The following is a 21639-nucleotide window of genomic DNA, read 5'->3' as shown; positions in this document are numbered from 1 at the left end:
TTACTGATCCTGAGTTACCTTATGTATTATACTCCAGAGCTGCACTCACTATTCTGCTGGTGCAGTCACTGTGTACATACATTACATTACTGATTCTGAGTTACATCCTGTATTATACTCCAGAGCTGCACTCACTATTCTGCTGGTGCAGTCACTATGTACATACATTACATTACTGATCCTGAGTTACCTTATGTATTATACTCCAGAGCTGCACTCACTATTCTGCTGGTGCAGTCACTGTGTACATACATTACATTACTGATCCTGAGTTACATCCTGTATTATATATACTCCAGAGCTGCACTCACTATTCTGCTGGTGCAGTCACTGTGTACATACATTACATTACTGATCCTGAGTTACATCCTGTATTATACCCCAGAGCTGCACTCACTATTCTGCTGGTGCAGTCACTGTGTACATACATTACATTACTGATCCTGAGTTACATCCTGTATTATACTCCAAAGCTGCACTCACTATTCTGCTGGTGCAGTCACTGTGTACATACATTATATTACTGATCCTGAGATACATCCTGTATTACACTCCAGAGCTGCACTCACTATTCTGCTGGTGCAGTCACTGTGTACATACATTACATTACTGATCCTGAGTTACCTCCTGTATTATCTCCAGAGCTGCACTCACTATTCTGCTGGTGGAGTCACTGTGTACATACATTACATTACTGATCCTGAGTTACCTCCTGTATTATACTCCAGAGCTGCGCTCACTATTCTGCTGGTGCAGTCACTGTGTACATACATTACATTACTGATCCTGAGTTACATCCTGTATTATACTCCAGAGCTGCACTCACTATTCTGCTGGTGCAGTCACTGTGTACATACATTACATTACTGATCCTGAGTTACATCCTGGATTATACCCCAGAGCTGCACTCACTATTCTGATGGTGCAGTCACTGTGTACATACATTACATTACTGATCCTGTACTGATCCTGAGTTACATCCTGTATTATACTCCAGAGCTGCACTCACTATTCTGCTGGTGCAGTCACTGTGTACATACATTACATTACTGATCCTGAGTTACATCCTGGATTATACCCCAGAGCTGCACTCACTATTCTGCTGGTGCAGTCACTGTGTACATACATTACATTACTGATCCTGAGTTACCTCCTGTATTATACTCCAGAGCTGCACTCACTATTCTGCTGGTGCAGTCACTGTGTACATACATTACATTACTGATCCTGCACTGATCCTGAGTTACCTCCTGTATTATACCCCAGAGCTGCACTCACTATTCTGCTGGTGCAGTCACTGTGTACATACATTACATTACTGATCCTGAGTTACCTCCTGTATTATTCTCCAGAGCTGCGCTCACTATTCTGCTAGTGCAGTCACTGTGTACATACATTACATTACTGATCCTGAGTTACATCCTGTATTATACTCCAGAGCTGCACTCACTATTCTGCTAGTGCAGTCACTGTGTACATACATTACATTACTGATCCTGAGTTACATCCTGTATTATACTCCAGAGCTGCACTCACTATTCTGCTGGTGCAGTCACTGTGTACATACATTACATTACTGATCCTGAGTTACATCCTGTATTATACTCCAGAGCTGCGCTCACTATTCTGCTGGTGCAGTCACTGTGTACATACATTACATTACTGATCCTGAGTTACCTCCTGTATTATACTCCAGAGCTGCACTCACTATTCTGCTGGTGCAGTCACTGTGTACATACATTACATTACTGATCCTGTACTGATCCTGAGTTACATCCTGTATTATACTCCAGAGCTGCACTCACTATTCTGCTGGTGCAGTCACTCTGTTCATACATTACATTACTGATCCTGTACTGATCCTGAGTTACCTCCTGTATTATACCCCAGAGCTGCACTCACTATTCTGCTGGTGCAGTCACTGTGTACATACATTACATTACTGATCCTGAGTTACCTCCTGTATTATACTCCAGAGCTGCACTCACTATTCTGCTGGTGCAGTCACTGTGTACATACATTACATTACTGATCCTGAGTTACCTTCTGTATTATACTCCAGAGCTGCACTCACTATTCTGCTGGTGCAGTCACTGTGTACATACATTACATTACTGATCCTGAGTTACCTCCTGTATTATTCTCCAGAGCTGCGCTCACTATTCTGCTAGTGCAGTCACTGGGTACATACATTACATTACTGATCCTGAGTTACATCCTGTATTATACTCCAGAGCTGCACTCACTATTCTGCTAGTGCAGTCACTGTGTACATACATTACATTACTGATCCTGAGTTACATCCTGTATTATACTCCAGAGCTGCACTCACTATTCTGCTGGTGCAGTCACTGTGTACATACATTACATTACTGATCCTGAGTTACCTCCTGTATTATACTCCAGAGCTGCACTCACTATTCTGCTGCTGCAGTCACTCTGTTCATACATTACATTACTGATCCTGTACTGATCCTGAGTTACCTCCTGTATTATACCCCAGAGCTGCACTCACTATTCTGCTGGTGCAGTCACTGTGTACATACATTACATTACTGATCCTGAGTTACATCCTGTATTATACTCCAGAGCTGCGCTCACTATTCTGCTGGTGCAGTCACTGTGTACATACATTACATTACTGATCCTGAGTTACCTCCTGTATTATACTCCAGAGCTGCGCTCACTATTCTGCTGGTGCAGTCACTGTGTACATACATTACATTACTGATCCTGAGTTACATCCTGTATTATACTCCAGAGCTGCACTCACTATTCTGCTGGTGCAGTCACTGTGTACATACATTACATTACTCATCCTGAGTTACCTCCTGTATTATACTCCAGAGCTGCGCTCACTATTCTGCTGGTGCAGTCACTGTGTACATACATTACATTACTGATCCTGAGTTACCTCCTGTATTATACTCCAGAGCTGCACTCATTATTCTGCTGGTGCAGTCACTGTGTACATACATTACATTACTGATCCTGTACTGATCCTGAGTTACATCCTGTATTATACTCCAGAGCTGCACTCACTATTCTGCTGGTGCAGTCACTCTGTTCATACATTACATTACTGATCCTGTACTGATCCTGAGTTACCTCCTGTATTATACCCCAGAGCTGCACTCACTATTCTGCTGGTGCAGTCACTGTGTACATACATTACATTACTGATCCTGAGTTACCTCCTGTATTATACTCCAGAGCTGCACTCACTATTCTGCTGGTGCAGTCACTGTGTACATACATTACATTACTGATCCTGAGTTACCTTCTGTATTATACTCCAGAGCTGCACTCACTATTCTGCTGGTGCAGTCACTGTGTACATACATTACATTACTGATCCTGAGTTACCTCCTGTATTATACTCCAGAGCTGCGCTCACTATTCTGCTAGTGCAGTCACTGTGTACATACATTACATTACTGATCCTGAGTTACATCCTGTATTATACTCCAGAGCTGCACTCACTATTCTGCTAGTGCAGTCACTGTGTACATACATTACATTACTGATCCTGAGTTACATCCTGTATTATACTCCAGAGCTGCACTCACTATTCTGCTGGTGCAGTCACTGTGTACATACATTACATTACTGATCCTGAGTTACCTCCTGTATTATACTCCAGAGCTGCGCTCACTATTCTGCTGGTGCAGTCACTGTGTACATACATTACATTACTGATCCTGAGTTACATCCTGTATTATACTCCAGAGCTGCGCTCACTCTTCTGCTGGTGCAGTCACTGTGTACATACATTACATTACTGATCCTGAGTTACATCCTGTATTATACTCCAGAGCTGCACTCACTATTCTGCTGGTGCCGTCACTGTGTACATACATTACTGATCCTGAGTTACATCCTGTATTATCCTCCAGAGCTGCACTCACTATTCTGCTGGTGCAGTCACTGTGTACATACATTACATTACTGATCCTGTACTGATCCTGAGTTACATCCTGTATTATACTCCAGAGCTGCGCTCACTATTCTGCTAGTGCAGTCACTGTGTACATACATTACATTACTGATCCTGAGTTGCCTCCTGTATTATACCCCAGTGCTGCACTCACTATTCGGCTGGTGCAGTCACTGTGTACATACATTACATTACTGATCCTGAGTTACATCCTGCATTATACCCCAGAGCTGCACTCACTATTCTGCTTGTGCAGTCACTGTGTACATACATTACATTACTGATCCTGTACTGATCCTGAGTTACATCCTGTATTATACTCCAGAGCTGCACTCACTATTCTGCTGGTGCAGTCACTGTGTACATACATTACATTACTGATCCAGAGTTACATCCTGTATTATACTCCAGAGCTGCACTCACTATTCTGCTGGTGCAGTCACTGTGTACATACATTACATTACTGATCCTGAGTTACCTCCTGTATTATACTCCAGAGCTGCACTCACTATTCTGCTGGTGCAGTCACTGTGTACATACATTACATTACTGATCCTGAGTTACCTCCTGTATTATACTCCAGAGCTGCACTCACTATTCTGCTGGTGCAGTCACTGTGTACATACATTACATTACTGATCCTGAGTTACCTTCTGTATTATACCCCAGAGCTGCACTCACTATTCTGCTGGTGGAGTCACTGTGTAACATAGTAACATAGTTTTTAAGGTTGAAGGAAGACTATGTCCATCTAGTTCACCCCATGGCCTAACATGTTGATCCAGAGGAAGGCAAAAAAACCCATGTGACAAACACTAAGCTCCACATTGGGGAAAAAAATTCCTTCCCGACTCCATACGACAATCAGACTAGTTCCCTGGATCAACGCCCTATCAAGGAATCTAGTATATATAACCTGTAATATTATACTTTTCCAGAAAGGCATCCATGCCCTTCTTAAATGTTAGTAGTGAATCACTCATTACACATCATGCGGCAGAGAGCTCCATAGTCTCACTGCTCTTACAGTAAAGAATCCCCGTCTGTGATTATGATTAAACCTTCTTTCCTCCAGACGTACAAGATGCCCCCTTGTCCCCGTCTCTGGCCTCAGAGTAAAAAGATCAGTAGAAAGGTCTTTGTACTGTCCCCTCATATACTTGTACATAGTAATAAGATCACCCCTAAGCCTTCTTTTTTCCACAGTAAATAACCCCAAGTGTAATAACCTGTCTTGGTATTGCAGACCCCCCAGTCCTCTAATAACCTGTCTTGGTATTGCAGACCCCCCAGTCCTCTAATAACCTGTCTTGGTATTGCAGACCCCCCAGTCCTCTAATAACCTGTCTTGGTATTGCAGACCCCCCAGTCCTCTAATAACCTTGGTCGCTCTTCTCTGCACCCGCTCTAGTTCAGCTATGTCTTTCTTATACACCGGAGACCAGAACTGTACACAGTATTCTAAGTGTGGTCGCACTAGTGACTTGTATAGAGGTAAAATTATCTTCTCCTCATGAGCATCTCTGCCTCTTTTAATGCATCCCATTATTGTATTTGCCTTTGCAGCAGCTGCCTGACACTGGCCACTAAACGTGAGCTTGTCGTCCACCAATACACCCAGGTCATTTTCAGTTACAGTTTTGCCCAGTGTTTTACAATTAAGCATATAATTATACATTTTATTTCCTCTGCCCTAGTGCATTACCTTACATTTATCCCCATTAAAGCTCATTTGCCATTTATCAGCCCAAGCTTCTAGTTTACATAGATCCTCCTGTAATATAAAATTGTCCTCCTCTGTATTGATTACCCTGCAGAGTTTAGTGTCATCTGCAAATATTGAAATATTACTCTGTATGCCCCCTACAAGGTCATTAATAAATATGTTAAAAAGAAGGGGGCCCAATACTGACCCCTGTGGTTCCCCACTGTTAACTGAGACACAGTCTGAGTGTTCCATTAATAACCATCCTTTGTTTCCTATCACTGAGCCAATTCTTAACCCACATACATATATTTTCCCCTATCCCCATTGTTCTCATTTTATGTATCAACCTTTTGTGTGGAACCGTATCAAAAGCTTTTGAAAAGTCCATATACACAACATCCACTGCATTTCCTTGGACCAGTCCAGAACTTGCTTCCTCATAAAAACTGATCAGATTAGTCTGACAGGAACGGTCCCTCGTAAACCCATGTTGATATTGGGTCATGAGGTTCTTCTTCTTCAGATACTCTAGTATAGCATCTCTTAGGAAACCCTCCAGGATTTTACCCACAGTAGAGGTTAAGCTTACCGGCCTAGAATTTCCAAGTTCGGCTTTTGTCCCCTTTTTGAATATTGGCACCACATTTGCTATGCGCCAGTCCTGTGGTACAGACCCTGTTATTATAGAATCTTTAAAGATTAAAAATAATGGTCTATCTATGACGTTACTTAATTCCTGCAGTACTCGTGGGTGTATCCCATCTGGGCCCGGGGATTTGTCACCTTTAGTGATTTTTAGACGCCGCCGCACTTCCTGCTGGGTTAAGTAAGTGACATTTAATGGAGAATTTTTGTTATCACTGATCATGTTTTCTGTCATGCGATTTTCTTGTGTAAATACGGTTGAAAAAAAATCATTTAGCATATTGGCTTTTTCCTCATCCACCATTTCACCCAGACTATTTTTAAGGGGGCCAACACTCATTTTTTAGTTTTTTACTATTCATGTAGTTAAAGAATATTTTGGGGTTATTTTTACTTTCTCTGGCAATGATTCTCTCTGCCTCAATCTTTGCTGCCTTGATTTGGTTTTTACATAATTTATTTAATTTTCTATATTTATTTAATGCCTCATCACTACCTACTTGCTTTAGTTCTCTAAATGATTTCTTTTTGTCACTTATTGCGCCCCTTACAGCTCTATTTAGCCATAGTGGTTTCCTCCTATTTCTAGCATGTTTATTCCCATAGGGTATATATTGTGCACAGGTCCTATTCAGGATGCTAATAAATGTCTCCCATTTGCTTTGTGTAGTTTTATGTCTCAGGATATCGTCCCAGTTTATTGCACTAAGATCATCTCTCAACCGTTGGAAATTTGCCTTCCTGAAGTTTAGTGTCCTTGTAACCCCTCTACTACACATCTTATTAAAAGTACATGAAAACGTATTATTTTGTGATCACTATTACCCAAGTGACCCCCAACTCGTATATTTGATATGCGGTCCGGCATGTTGGTTAATATTAGGTCTTGCAGTGCCCCCATTCTTGTTGGGTCCTGAACCAGTTGTGAAAGGTAATTGTCTCTCATAGTCGGCAAAAACCTATTTCCTTTGCTTGAACTACATGTTTCTCTCCCCCAATGTATTTCAGGGTAGTTGAAGTCCCCCATAATAATGACTTCTCCTTGAGTCGCTGCTTCATCTATTTGCTTTACGAGGATATTCTCCGCTGCTTCCATTATTTTTGGAGACTTATAACAAACCCCTATCAGTAATTTATTATTTTTTCCCCCTCCCCTTATCTCCACCCACAGGGACTCTACATTTCCATTAGATTCACATATATCCTCCCGCAAGATGGGTTTTAAGGATGATTTTACATATAAACACCCCCCCCCCCTCGATTGTTTGTACGGTCATTTCTGAACAGACTATAGCCCTGTAAATTAACTGCCCAGTCATGGCTCTAGTCCAGCCACGTCTCAGATATCCCCACCATGTCATAATTATTTTCCAACAAAATTAATTCTAATTCCTCCATTTTGTTGGTGAGGCTTCTGGCATTAGTGTACATGCAGTTTATGTATCTCTCTGTACCTCTATTCCTTCTTACTATATTGACTGTTCTAACCCCACCCGCAATTTCTTTATTTGTGCCCAGGTCACTATCTGCACTATCTTCCCCACCTATAAAATGAATACCCTCCCCCCCAATCCCTAGTTTAAACACTCCTCCAACCTTCTAGCCATTTTCTCCCCCAGCACAGCTGCACCCTCCCCATTAAGGTGCAGCCGGTCCCTAGCGTAGAATCTGTAGCCAACTGAGAAGTCGGCCCAGTTCTCCAGGAACCCAAATCCCTCCTTCCTACACCAGTTCTTGAGCCACTTATTTATCTCCCTAATCTCCCGTTGCCTCTCTGGCGTGGCACGTGGTACAGGCAGTATTTCAGAGAATACCACATTGGAGGTCCTTGCTTTCAGCTTGCAGCCTAATTCCCTGAACATTACATTACTGATCCTGAGTTACATCCTGTATTATACTCCAGAGCTGCACTCACTATTCTGCTGGTGGAGTCACTGTGTACATACATTACATTACTGATCCTGAGTTACCTCCTGTATTATACTCCAGAGCTGCACTCACTATTCTGCTGGTGCAGTCACTGTGTATATACATTACATTACTGATCCTGAGTTACATCCTGTATTATACGCCAGAGCTGCACTCACTATTCTGCTGGTGCAGTCACTGTGTATATACATTACATTACTGATCCTGAGTTACCTCCTGTATTATACTCCAGAGCTGCACTCACTATTCTGCTGGTGCAGTCACCGTGTACATGCTTTACATCACTGATCCTGAGTTACATCCTGTATTATACTCCAGAGCTGCACTCACTATTCTGCTGGTGCAGTCACTGTGTACATACATTACATTACTGATCCTGAGTTACCTCCTGTATTATACTCCAGAGCTGCACTCACTATTCTGCTGGTGCAGTCACTGTGTATATACATTTCATTACTGATCCTGAGTTACATCCTGTATTATACGCCAGAGCTGCACTCACTATTCTGCTGGTGCAGTCACTGTGTATATACATTACATTACTGATCCTGAGTTACCTCCTGTATTATACTCCAGAGCTGCACTCACTATTCTGCTGGTGGAGTCACTGTGTACATACATTACATTACTGATCCGGAGTTATATCCTGTATTATACTCCAGAGCTGCACTCACTATTCTGCTGGTGCAGTCACTGTGTACATACATTACATTACTGATTCTGAGTTACATCCTGTATTATACTCCAGAGCTGCACTCACTATTCTGCTGGTGCAGTCACTGTGTACATACATTACATTACTGATCCTGAGTTACCTTATGTATTATACTCCAGAGCTGCACTCACTATTCTGCTGGTGCAGTCACTGTGTACATAGATTACATTACTGATTCTGAGTTACATCCTGTATTATACTCCAGAGCTGCACTCACTATTCTGCTGGTGCAGTCACTATGTACATACATTACATTACTGATCCTGAGTTACCTTATGTATTATACTCCAGAGCTGCACTCACTATTCTGCTGGTGCAGTCACTGTGTACATACATTACATTACTGATCCTGAGTTACATCCTGTATTATATATACTCCAGAGCTGCACTCACTATTCTGCTGGTAAAGTCACTGTGTACATACATTACATTACTGATCCTGAGTTACATCCTGTATTATACCCCAGAGCTGCACTCACTATTCTGCTGATGCAGTCACTGTGTACATACATTACATTACTGATCCTGAGTTACATCCTGTATTATACTCCAAAGCTGCACTCACTATTCTGCTGGTGCAGTCACTGTGTACATACATTACATTACTGATCCTGAGTTACCTCCTGTATTATCTCCAGAGCTGCACTCACTATTCTGCTGGTGGAGTCACTGTGTACATACATTACATTACTGATCCTGAGTTACATCCTGTATTATACTCCAGAGCTGCAATCACTATTCTGCTGGTGGAGTCACTGTGTACATACATTACATTACTGATCCTGAGTTACCTCCTGTATTATACTCCAGAGCTGCGCTCACTATTCTGCTGGTGCAGTCACTGTGTACATACATTACATTACTGATCCTGAGTTATCTCCTGTATTATCTCCAGAGCTGCACTCACTATTCTGCTGGTGGAGTCACTGTGTACATACATTACATTACTGATCCTGAGTTACCTCCTGTATTATCTCCAGAGCTGCACTCACTATTCTGCTGGTGGAGTCACTGTGTACATACATTACATTGCTGATCCTGAGTTACCTCCTGTATTATACTCCAGAGCTGCACTCACTATTCTGCTGGTGCAGTCACTTTGTACATACATTACATTACTGATCCTGAGTTACCTCCTGTATTATACTCCAGAGCTGCACTCACTATTCTGCTGGTGCAGTCACTGTGTACATACATTACATTACTGATCCTGAGTTACATCCTGTATTATACTCCAGAGCTGCACTCATTATTCTGCAGGTGCAGTCACTGTGTACATACATTACTGATCCTGAGTTACATCCTGTATTATACTCCAGAGCTGCACTCACTATTCTGCTGGTGCAGTCACTGTGTACATACATTACATTACTGATCCTGAGTTACATCCTGTATTATACTCCAGAGCTGCACTCACTATTCTGCTGGTGCAGTCACTGTGTATATACATTACATTACTGATCCTGAGTTACATCCTGTATTATACCCCAGAGCTGCACTCACTATTCTGCTGGTGCAGTCACTGTGTACATACATTACATTACTGATCCTGAGTTACCTCCTGTATTATCTCCAGAGCTGCACTCACTATTCTGCTGGTGGAGTCACTGTGTACATACATTACATTACTGATCCTGAGTTACATCCTGTATTATACTCCAGAGCTGCACTCACTATTCTGCTGGTGCAGTCACTGTGTACATACATTACATTACTGATCCTGAGTTACCTCCTGTATTATCTCCAGAGCTGCACTCATTATTCTGCAGGTGCAGTCACTGTGTACATACATTACTGATCCTGAGTTACATCCTGTATTATACTCCAGAGCTGCACTCACTATTCTGCTGGTGCAGTCACTGTGTATATACATTACATTACTGATCCTGAGTTACCTCCTGTATTATACTCCAGAGCTGCACTCACTATTCTGCTGGTGCAGTCACCGTGTACATGCTTTACATCACTGATCCTGAGTTACATCCTGTATTATACTCCAGAGCTGCACTCACTATTCTGCTGGTGCAGTCACTGTGTACATACATTACATTACTGATCCTGAGTTACCTCCTGTATTATACTCCAGAGCTGCACTCACTATTCTGCTGGTGGAGTCACTGTGTACATACATTACATTACTGATCCGGAGTTATATCCTGTATTATACTCCAGAGCTGCACTCACTATTCTGCTGGTGCAGTCACTGTGTACATACATTACATTACTGATTCTGAGCTACATCCTGTATTATACTCCAGAGCTGCACTCACTACTCTGCTGGTGCAGTCACTGTGTACATACATTACATTACTGATCCTGAGTTACCTTATGTATTATACTCCAGAGCTGCACTCACTATTCTGCTGGTGCAGTCACTGTGTACATAGATTACATTACTGATTCTGAGTTACATCCTGTATTATACTCCAGAGCTGCACTCACTATTCTGCTGGTGCAGTCACTATGTACATACATTACATTACTGATCCTGAGTTACATCCTGTATTATATATACTCCAGAGCTGCACTCACTATTCTGCTGGTACAGTCACTGTGTACATACATTACATTACTGATCCTGAGTTACATCCTGTATTATACCCCAGAGCTGCACTCACTATTCTGCTGGTGCAGTCACTGTGTACATACATTACATTACTGATCTTGAGTTACATCCTGTATTATATATACTCCAGAGCTGCACTCACTATTCTGCTGGTACAGTCACTGTGTACATACATTACATTACTGATCCTGAGTTACATCCTGTATTATACCCCAGAGCTGCACTCACTATTCTGCTGGTGCAGTCACTGTGTACATACATTACATTACTGATCCTGAGTTACATCCTGTATTATACTCCAAAGCTGCACTCACTATTCTGCTGGTGCAGTCACTGTGTACATACATTACATTACTGATCCTGAGTTACCTTCTGTATTATCTCCAGAGCTGCACTCACTATTCTGCTGGTGGAGTCACTGTGTACATACATTACATTACTGATCCTGAGTTACATCCTGTATTATACTCCAGAGCTGCAATCACTATTCTGCTGGTGGAGTCACTGTGTACATACATTACATTACTGATCATGAGTTACCTCCTGTATTATACTCCAGAGCTGCGCTCACTATTCTGCTGGTGCAGTCACTGTGTACATACATTACATTACTGATCCTGAGTTATCTCCTGTATTATCTCCAGAGCTGCACTCACTATTCTGCTGGTGGAGTCACTGTGTACATACATTACATTACTGATCCTGAGTTACCTCCTGTATTATCTCCAGAGCTGCACTCACTATTCTGCTGGTGGAGTCACTGTGTACATACATTACATTGCTGATCCTGAGTTACCTCCTGTATTATACTCCAGAGCTGCACTCACTATTCTGCTGGTGCAGTCACTGTGTACATACATTACATTACTGATCCTGAGTTACCTCCTGTATTATACTCCAGAGCTGCACTCACTATTCTGCTGGTGCAGTCACTGTGTACATACATTACATTACTGATCCTGAGTTACATCCTGTATTATACTCCAGAGCTGCACTCATTATTCTGCAGGTGCAGTCACTGTGTACATACATTACTGATCCTGAGTTACATCCTGTATTATACTCCAGAGCTGCACTCACTATTCTGCTGGTGCAGTCACTGTGTACATACATTACATTACTGATCCTGAGTTACATCCTGTATTATACTCCAGAGCTGCACTCACTATTCTGCTGGTGCAGTCACTGTGTATATACATTACATTACTGATCCTGAGTTACATCCTGTATTATACCCCAGAGCTGCACTCACTATTCTGCTGGTGCAGTCACTGTGTACATACATTACATTACTGATCCTGAGTTACCTCCTGTATTATCTCCAGAGCTGCACTCACTATTCTGCTGGTGGAGTCACTGTGTACATACATTACATTACTGATCCTGAGTTACATCCTGTATTATACTCCAGAGCTGCACTCACTATTCTGCTGGTGCAGTCACTGTGTACATACATTACATTACTGATCCTGTACTGATCCTGAGTTACATCCTGTATTATACTCCAGAGCTGCACTCATTATTCTGCTGGTGCAGTCACTGTGTACATACATTACATTACTGATCCTGAGTTACCTCCTGTATTATACTCCAGAGCTGCACTCACTATTCTGCTGGTGCAGTCACTGTGTACATACATTACATTACTGATCCTGAGTTACCTCCTGTATTATACCCCAGAGCTGCACTCACTATTCTGCTGGTGCAGTCACTGTGTACATACATTACATTACTGATCCTGAGTTACATCCTGTATTATACTCCAGAGCTGCACTCACTATTCTGCAGGTGCAGTCACTGTTTACATACATTACATTACTGATCCTGAGTTACCTCCTGTATTATACTCCAGAGCTGCACTCACTATTCTGCTGGTGCAGTCACTGTGTACATACATTACATTACTGATCCTGAGTTACATCCTGTATTATACTCCAGAGCTGCACTCATTATTCTGCAGGTGCAGTCACTGTGTACATACATTACTGATCCTGAGTTACATCCTGTATTATACTCCAGAGCTGCACTCACTATTCTGCTGGTGCAGTCACTGTGTACATACATTACATTACTGATCCTGAGTTACATCCTGTATTATACTCCAGAGCTGCACTCACTATTCTGCTGGTGCAGTCACTGTGTATATACATTACATTACTGATCCTGAGTTACATCCTGTATTATACCCCAGAGCTGCACTCACTATTCTGCTGGTGCAGTCACTGTGTACATACATTACATTACTGATCCTGAGTTACCTCCTGTATTATCTCCAGAGCTGCACTCACTATTCTGCTGGTGGAGTCACTGTGTACATACATTACATTACTGATCCTGAGTTACATCCTGTATTATACTCCAAAGCTGCACTCACTATTCTGCTGGTGCAGTCACTGTGTACATACATTACATTACTGATCCTGAGTTACATCCTGTATTATACTCCAGAGCTGCACTCATTATTCTGCAGGTGCAGTCACTGTGTACATACATTACTGATCCTGAGTTACATCCTGTATTATACTCCAGAGCTGCACTCATTATTCTGCTGGTGCAGTCACTGTGTATATACATTACATTACTGATCCTGAGTTACATCCTGTATTATACGCCAGAGCTGCACTCACTATTCTGCTGGTGCAGTCACTGTGTATATACATTACATTACTGATCCTGAGTTACCTCCTGTATTATACTCCAGAGCTGCACTCACTATTCTGCTGGTGCAGTCACCGTGTACATGCTTTACATCACTGATCCTGAGTTACATCCTGTATTATACTCCAGAGCTGCACTCACTATTCTGCTGGTGCAGTCACTGTGTACATACATTACATTACTGATCCTGAGTTACCTCCTGTATTATACTCCAGAGCTGCACTCACTATTCTGCTGGTGGAGTCACTGTGTACATACATTACATTACTGATCCGGAGTTATATCCTGTATTATACTCCAGAGCTGCACTCACTATTCTGCTGGTGCAGTCACTGTGTACATACATTACATTACTGATTCTGAGTTACATCCTGTATTATACTCCAGAGCTGCACTCACTACTCTGCTGGTGCAGTCACTGTGTACATACATTACATTACTGATCCTGAGTTACCTTATGTATTATACTCCAGAGCTGCACTCACTATTCTGCTGGTGCAGTCACTGTGTACATAGATTACATTACTGATTCTGAGTTACATCCTGTATTATACTCCAGAGCTGCACTCACTATTCTGCTGGTGCAGTCACTATGTACATACATTACATTACTGATCCTGAGTTACCTTATGTATTATACTCCAGAGCTGCACTCACTATTCTGCTGGTGCAGTCACTGTGTACATACATTACATTACTGATCCTGAGTTACATCCTGTATTATATATACTCCAGAGCTGCACTCACTATTCTGCTGGTACAGTCACTGTGTACATACATTACATTACTGATCCTGAGTTACATCCTGTATTATACCCCAGAGCTGCACTCACTATTCTGCTGGTGCAGTCACTGTGTACATACATTACATTACTGATCCTGAGTTACATCCTGTATTATACTCCAAAGCTGCACTCACTATTCTGCTGGTGCAGTCACTGTGTACATACATTACATTACTGATCCTGAGTTACCTCCTGTATTATCTCCAGAGCTGCACTCACTATTCTGCTGGTGGAGTCACTGTGTACATACATTACATTACTGATCCTGAGTTACATCCTGTATTATACTCCAGAGCTGCAATCACTATTCTGCTGGTGGAGTCACTGTGTACATACATTACATTACTGATCCTGAGTTACCTCCTGTATTATCTCCAGAGCTGCACTCACTATTCTGCTGGTGGAGTCACTGTGTACATACATTACATTGCTGATCCTGAGTTACCTCCTGTATTATACTCCAGAGCTGCACTCACTATTCTGCTGGTGCAGTCACTGTGTACATACATTACATTACTGATCCTGAGTTACCTCCTGTATTATACTCCAGAGCTGCACTCACTATTCTGCTGGTGCAGTCACTGTGTACATACATTACATTACTGATCCTGAGTTACATCCTGTATTATACTCCAGAGCTGCACTCATTATTCTGCAGGTGCAGTCACTGTGTACATACATTACTGATCCTGAGTTACATCCTGTATTATACTCCAGAGCTGCACTCACTATTCTGCTGGTGCAGTCACTGTGTACATACATTACATTACTGATCCTGAGTTACCTCCTGTATTATCTCCAGAGCTGCACTCACTATTCTGCTGGTGGAGTCACTGTGTACATACATTACATTACTGATCCTGAGTTACATCCTGTATTATACTCCAGAGCTGCACTCACTATTCTGCTGGTGCAGTCACTGTGTACATACATTACATTACTGATCCTGTACTGATCCTGAGTTACATCCTGTATTATACTCCAGAGCTGCACTCATTATTCTGCTGGTGCAGTCACTGTGTACATACATTACATTACTGATCCTGAGTTACCTCCTGTATTATACTGCAGAGCTGCACTCACTATTCTGCTGGTGCAGTCACTGTGTACATACATTACATTACTGATCCTGAGTTACCTCCTGTATTATACTCCAGAGCTGCACTCACTATTCTGCTGGTGCAGTCACTGTGTACATACATTACATTACTGATCCTGAGTTACCTCCTGTATTATACCCCAGAGCTGCACTCACTATTCTGCTGGTGCAGTCACTGTGTACATACATTACATTACTGATCCTGAGTTACATCCTGTATTATACTCCAGAGCTGCACTCACTATTCTGCAGGTGCAGTCACTGTGTACATACATTACATTACTGATCCTGAGTTACCTCCTGTATTATACTCCAGAGCTGCACTCACTATTCTGCTGGTGCAGTCACTGTGTACATACATTACATTACTGATCCTGAGTTACATCCTGTATTATACTCCAGAGCTGCACTCATTATTCTGCAGGTGCAGTCACTGTGTACATACATTACTGATCCTGAGTTACATCCTGTATTATACTCCAGAGCTGCACTCACTATTCTGCTGGTGCAGTCACTGTGTACATACATTACATTACTGATCCTGAGTTACATCCTGTATTATACTCCAGAGCTGCACTCACTATTCTGCTGGTGCAGTCACTGTGTATATACATTACATTACTGATCCTGAGTTACATCCTGTATTATACCCCAGAGATGCACTCACTATTCTGCTGGTGCAGTCACTGTGTACATAGATTACATTACTGATTCTGAGTTACATCCTGTATTATACTCCAGAGCTGCACTCACTATTCTGCTGGTGCAGTCACTGTGTACATACATTACATTACTGATCCTGAGTTACATCCTGTATTATATATACTCCAGAGCTGCACTCACTATTCTGCTGGTACAGTCACTGTGTACATACATTACATTACTGATCCTGAGTTACATCCTGTATTATACCCCAGAGCTGCACTCACTATTCTGCTGGTGCAGTCACTGTGTACATACATTACATTACTGATCCTGAGTTACATCCTGTATTATACTCCAAAGCTGCACTCACTATTCTGCTGGTGCAGTCACTGTGTACATACATTACATTACTGATCCTGAGTTACCTCCTGTATTATCTCCAGAGCTGCACTCACTATTCTGCTGGTGGAGTCACTGTGTACATACATTACATTACTGATCCTGAGTTACATCCTGTATTATACTTCAGAGCTGCAATCACTATTCTGCTGGTGGAGTCACTGTGTACATACATTACATTACTGATCCTGAGTTACCTCCTGTATTATACTCCAGAGCTGCGCTCACTATTCTGCTGGTGCAGTCACTGTGTACATACATTACATTACTGATCCTGAGTTATCTCCTGTATTATCTCCAGAGCTGCACTCACTATTCTGCTGGTGGAGTCACTGTGTACATACATTACATTACTGATCCTGAGTTACCTCCTGTATTATCTCCAGAGCTGCACTCACTATTCTGCTGGTGGAGTCACTGTGTACATACATTACATTACTGATCCTGAGTTACCTCCTGTATTATACTCCAGAGCTGCACTCACTATTCTGCTGGTGCAGTCACTGTGTACATACATTACATTACTGATCCTGAGTTACCTCCTGTATTATACTCCAGAGCTGCACTCACTATTCTGCTGGTGCAGTCACTGTGTACATACATTACATTACTGATCCTGAGTTACATCCTGTATTATACTCCAGAGCTGCACTCATTATTCTGCAGGTGCAGTCACTGTGTACATACATTACTGATCCTGAGTTACATCCTGTATTATACTCCAGAGCTGCACTCACTATTCTGCTGGTGCAGTCACTGTGTACATACATTACATTACTGATCCTGAGTTACATCCTGTATTATACTCCAGAGCTGCACTCACTATTCTGCTGGTGCAGTCACTGTGTATATACATTACATTACTGATCCTGAGTTACATCCTGTATTATACCCCAGAGCTGCACTCACTATTCTGCTGGTGCAGTCACTGTGTACATACATTACATTACTGATCCTGAGTTACCTCCTGTATTATCTCCAGAGCTGCACTCACTATTCTGCTGGTGGAGTCACTGTGTACATACATTACATTACTGATCCTGAGTTACATCCTGTATTATACTCCAGAGCTGCACTCACTATTCTGCTGGTGCAGTCACTGTGTACATACATTACATTACTGATCCTGTACTGATCCTGAGTTACATCCTGTATTATACTCCAGAGCTGCACTCATTATTCTGCTGGTGCAGTCACTGTGTACATACATTACATTACTGATCCTGAGTTACCTCCTGTATTATACTCCAGAGCTGCACTCACTATTCTGCTGGTGCAGTCACTGTGTACATACATTACATTACTGATCCTGAGTTACCTCCTGTATTATACCCCAGAGCTGCACTCACTATTCTGCTGGTGCAGTCACTGTGTACATACATTACATTACTGATCCTGAGTTACATCCTGTATTATACTCCAGAGCTGCACTCATTATTCTGCAGGTGCAGTCACTGTGTACATACATTACTGATCCTGAGTTACATCCTGTATTATACTCCAGAGCTGCACTCACTATTCTGCTGGTGCAGTCACTGTGTACATACATTACATTACTGATCCTGAGTTACATCCTGTATTATACCCCAGAGCTGCACTCACTATTCTGCTGGTGCAGTCACTGTGTACATACATTACATTACTGATCCTGAGTTACCTCCTGTATTATACTCCAGAGCTGCACTCACTATTCTGCTGGTGGAGTCACTGTGTACATACATTACATTACTGATCCGGAGTTATATCCTGTATTATACTCCAGAGCTGCACTCACTATTCTGCTGGTGCAGTCACTGTGTACATACATTACATTACTGATTCTGAGTTACATCCTGTATTATACTCCAGAGCTGCACTCACTACTCTGCTGGTGCAGTCACTGTGTACATACATTACATTACTGATCCTGAGTTACCTTATGTATTATACTCCAGAGCTGCACTCACTATTCTGCTGGTGCAGTCACTGTGTACATAGATTACATTACTGATTCTGAGTTACATCCTGTATTATACTCCAGAGCTGCACTCACTATTCTGCTGGTGCAGTCACTATGTACATACATTACATTACTGATCCTGAGTTACCTTATGTATTATACTCCAGAGCTGCACTCACTATTCTGCTGGTGCAGTCACTGTGTACATACATTACATTACTGATCCTGAGTTACATCCTGTATTATATATACTCCAGAGCTGCACTCACTATTCTGCTGGTACAGTCACTGTGTACATACATTACATTACTGATCCTGAGTTACATCCTGTATTATACCCCAGAGCTGCACTCACTATTCTGCTGGTGCAGTCACTGTGTACATACATTACATTACTGATCCTGAGTTACATCCTGTATTATACTCCAAAGCTGCACTCACTATTCTGCTGGTGCAGTCACTGTGTACATACATTACATTACTGATCCTGAGTTACCTCCTGTATTATCTCCAGAGCTGCACTCACTATTCTGCTGGTGGAGTCACTGTGTACATACATTACATTACTGATCCTGAGTTACATCCTGTATTATACTCCAGAGCTGCAATCACTATTCTGCTGGTGGAGTCACTGTGTACATACATTACATTACTGATCCTGAGTTACCTCCTGTATTATCTCCAGAGCTGCACTCACTATTCTGCTGGTGCAGTCACTGTGTACATACATTACATTGCTGATCCTGAGTTACCTCCTGTATTATACTCCAGAGCTGCACTCACTATTCTGCTGGTGCAGTCACTGTGTACATACATTACATTACTGATCCTGAGTTACCTCCTGTATTATACTCCAGAGCTGCACTCACTATTCTGCTGGTGCAGTCACTGTGTACATACATTACATTACTGATCCTGAGTTACATCCTGTATTATACTCCAGAGCTGCACTCATTATTCTGCAGGTGCAGTCACTGTGTACATACATTACTGATCCTGAGTTACATCCTGTATTATACTCCAGAGCTGCACTCACTATTCTGCTGGTGCAGTCACTGTGTACATACATTACATTACTGATCCTGAGTTACCTCCTGTATTATCTCCAGAGCTGCACTCACTATTCTGCTGGTGGAGTCACTGTGTACATACATTACATTACTGATCCTGAGTTACATCCTGTATTATACTCCAGAGCTGCACTCACTATTCTGCTGGTGCAGTCACTGTGTACATACATTACATTACTGATCCTGTACTGATCCTGAGTTACATCCTGTATTATACTCCAGAGCTGCACTCATTATTCTGCTGGTGCAGTCACTGTGTACATACATTACATTACTGATCCTGAGTTACCTCCTGTATTATACTGCAGAGCTGCACTCACTATTCTGCTGGTGCAGTCACTGTGTACATACATTACATTACTGATCCTGAGTTACCTCCTGTATTATACTCCAGAGCTGCACTCACTATTCTGCTGGTGCAGTCACTGTGTACATACATTACATTACTGATCCTGAGTTACCTCCTGTATTATACCCCAGAGCTGCACTCACTATTCTGCTGGTGCAGTCACTGTGTACATACATTACATTACTGATCCTGAGTTACATCCTGTATTATACTCCAGAGCTGCACTCACTATTCTGCAGGTGCAGTCACTGTGTACATACATTACATTACTGATCCTGAGTTACCTCCTGTATTATACTCCAGAGCTGCACTCACTATTCTGCTGGTGCAGTCACTGTGTACATACATTACATTACTGATCCTGAGTTACATCCTGTATTATACTCCAGAGCTGCACTCATTATTCTGCAGGTGCAGTCACTGTGTACATACATTACTGATCCTGAGTTACATCCTGTATTATACTCCAGAGCTGCACTCACTATTCTGCTGGTGCAGTCACTGTGTACATACATTACATTACTGATCCTGAGTTACATCCTGTATTATACTCCAGAGCTGCACTCACTATTCTGCTGGTGCAGTCACTGTGTATATACATTACATTACTGATCCTGAGTTACATCCTGTATTATACCCCAGAGATGCACTCACTATTCTGCTGGTGCAGTCACTGTGTACATAGATTACATTACTGATTCTGAGTTACATCCTGTATTATACTCCAGAGCTGCACTCACTATTCTGCTGGTGCAGTCACTGTGTACATACATTACATTACTGATCCTGAGTTACATCCTGTATTATATATACTCCAGAGCTGCACTCACTATTCTGCTGGTACAGTCACTGTGTACATACATTACATTACTGATCCTGAGTTACATCCTGTATTATACCCCAGAGCTGCACTCACTATTCTGCTGGTGCAGTCACTGTGTACATACATTACATTACTGATCCTGAGTTACATCCTGTATTATACTCCAAAGCTGCACTCACTATTCTGCTGGTGCAGTCACTGTGTACATACATTACATTACTGATCCTGAGTTACCTCCTGTATTATCTCCAGAGCTGCACTCACTATTCTGCTGGTGGAGTCACTGTGTACATACATTACATTACTGATCCTGAGTTACATCCTGTATTATACTTCAGAGCTGCAATCACTATTCTGCTGGTGGAGTCACTG

The sequence above is a fragment of the Phyllobates terribilis genome, unplaced genomic scaffold, assembly GCF_046119375.1.
Source record: "Phyllobates terribilis strain yellow unplaced genomic scaffold, ASM4611937v1 Scaffold_7__3_contigs__length_470593459, whole genome shotgun sequence".
Lineage (NCBI taxonomy): Eukaryota > Metazoa > Chordata > Amphibia > Anura > Dendrobatidae > Phyllobates > Phyllobates terribilis.
The sequence above is the reverse complement of the archived record's forward strand: the minus strand, read 5'-3'. Positions refer to the sequence as shown.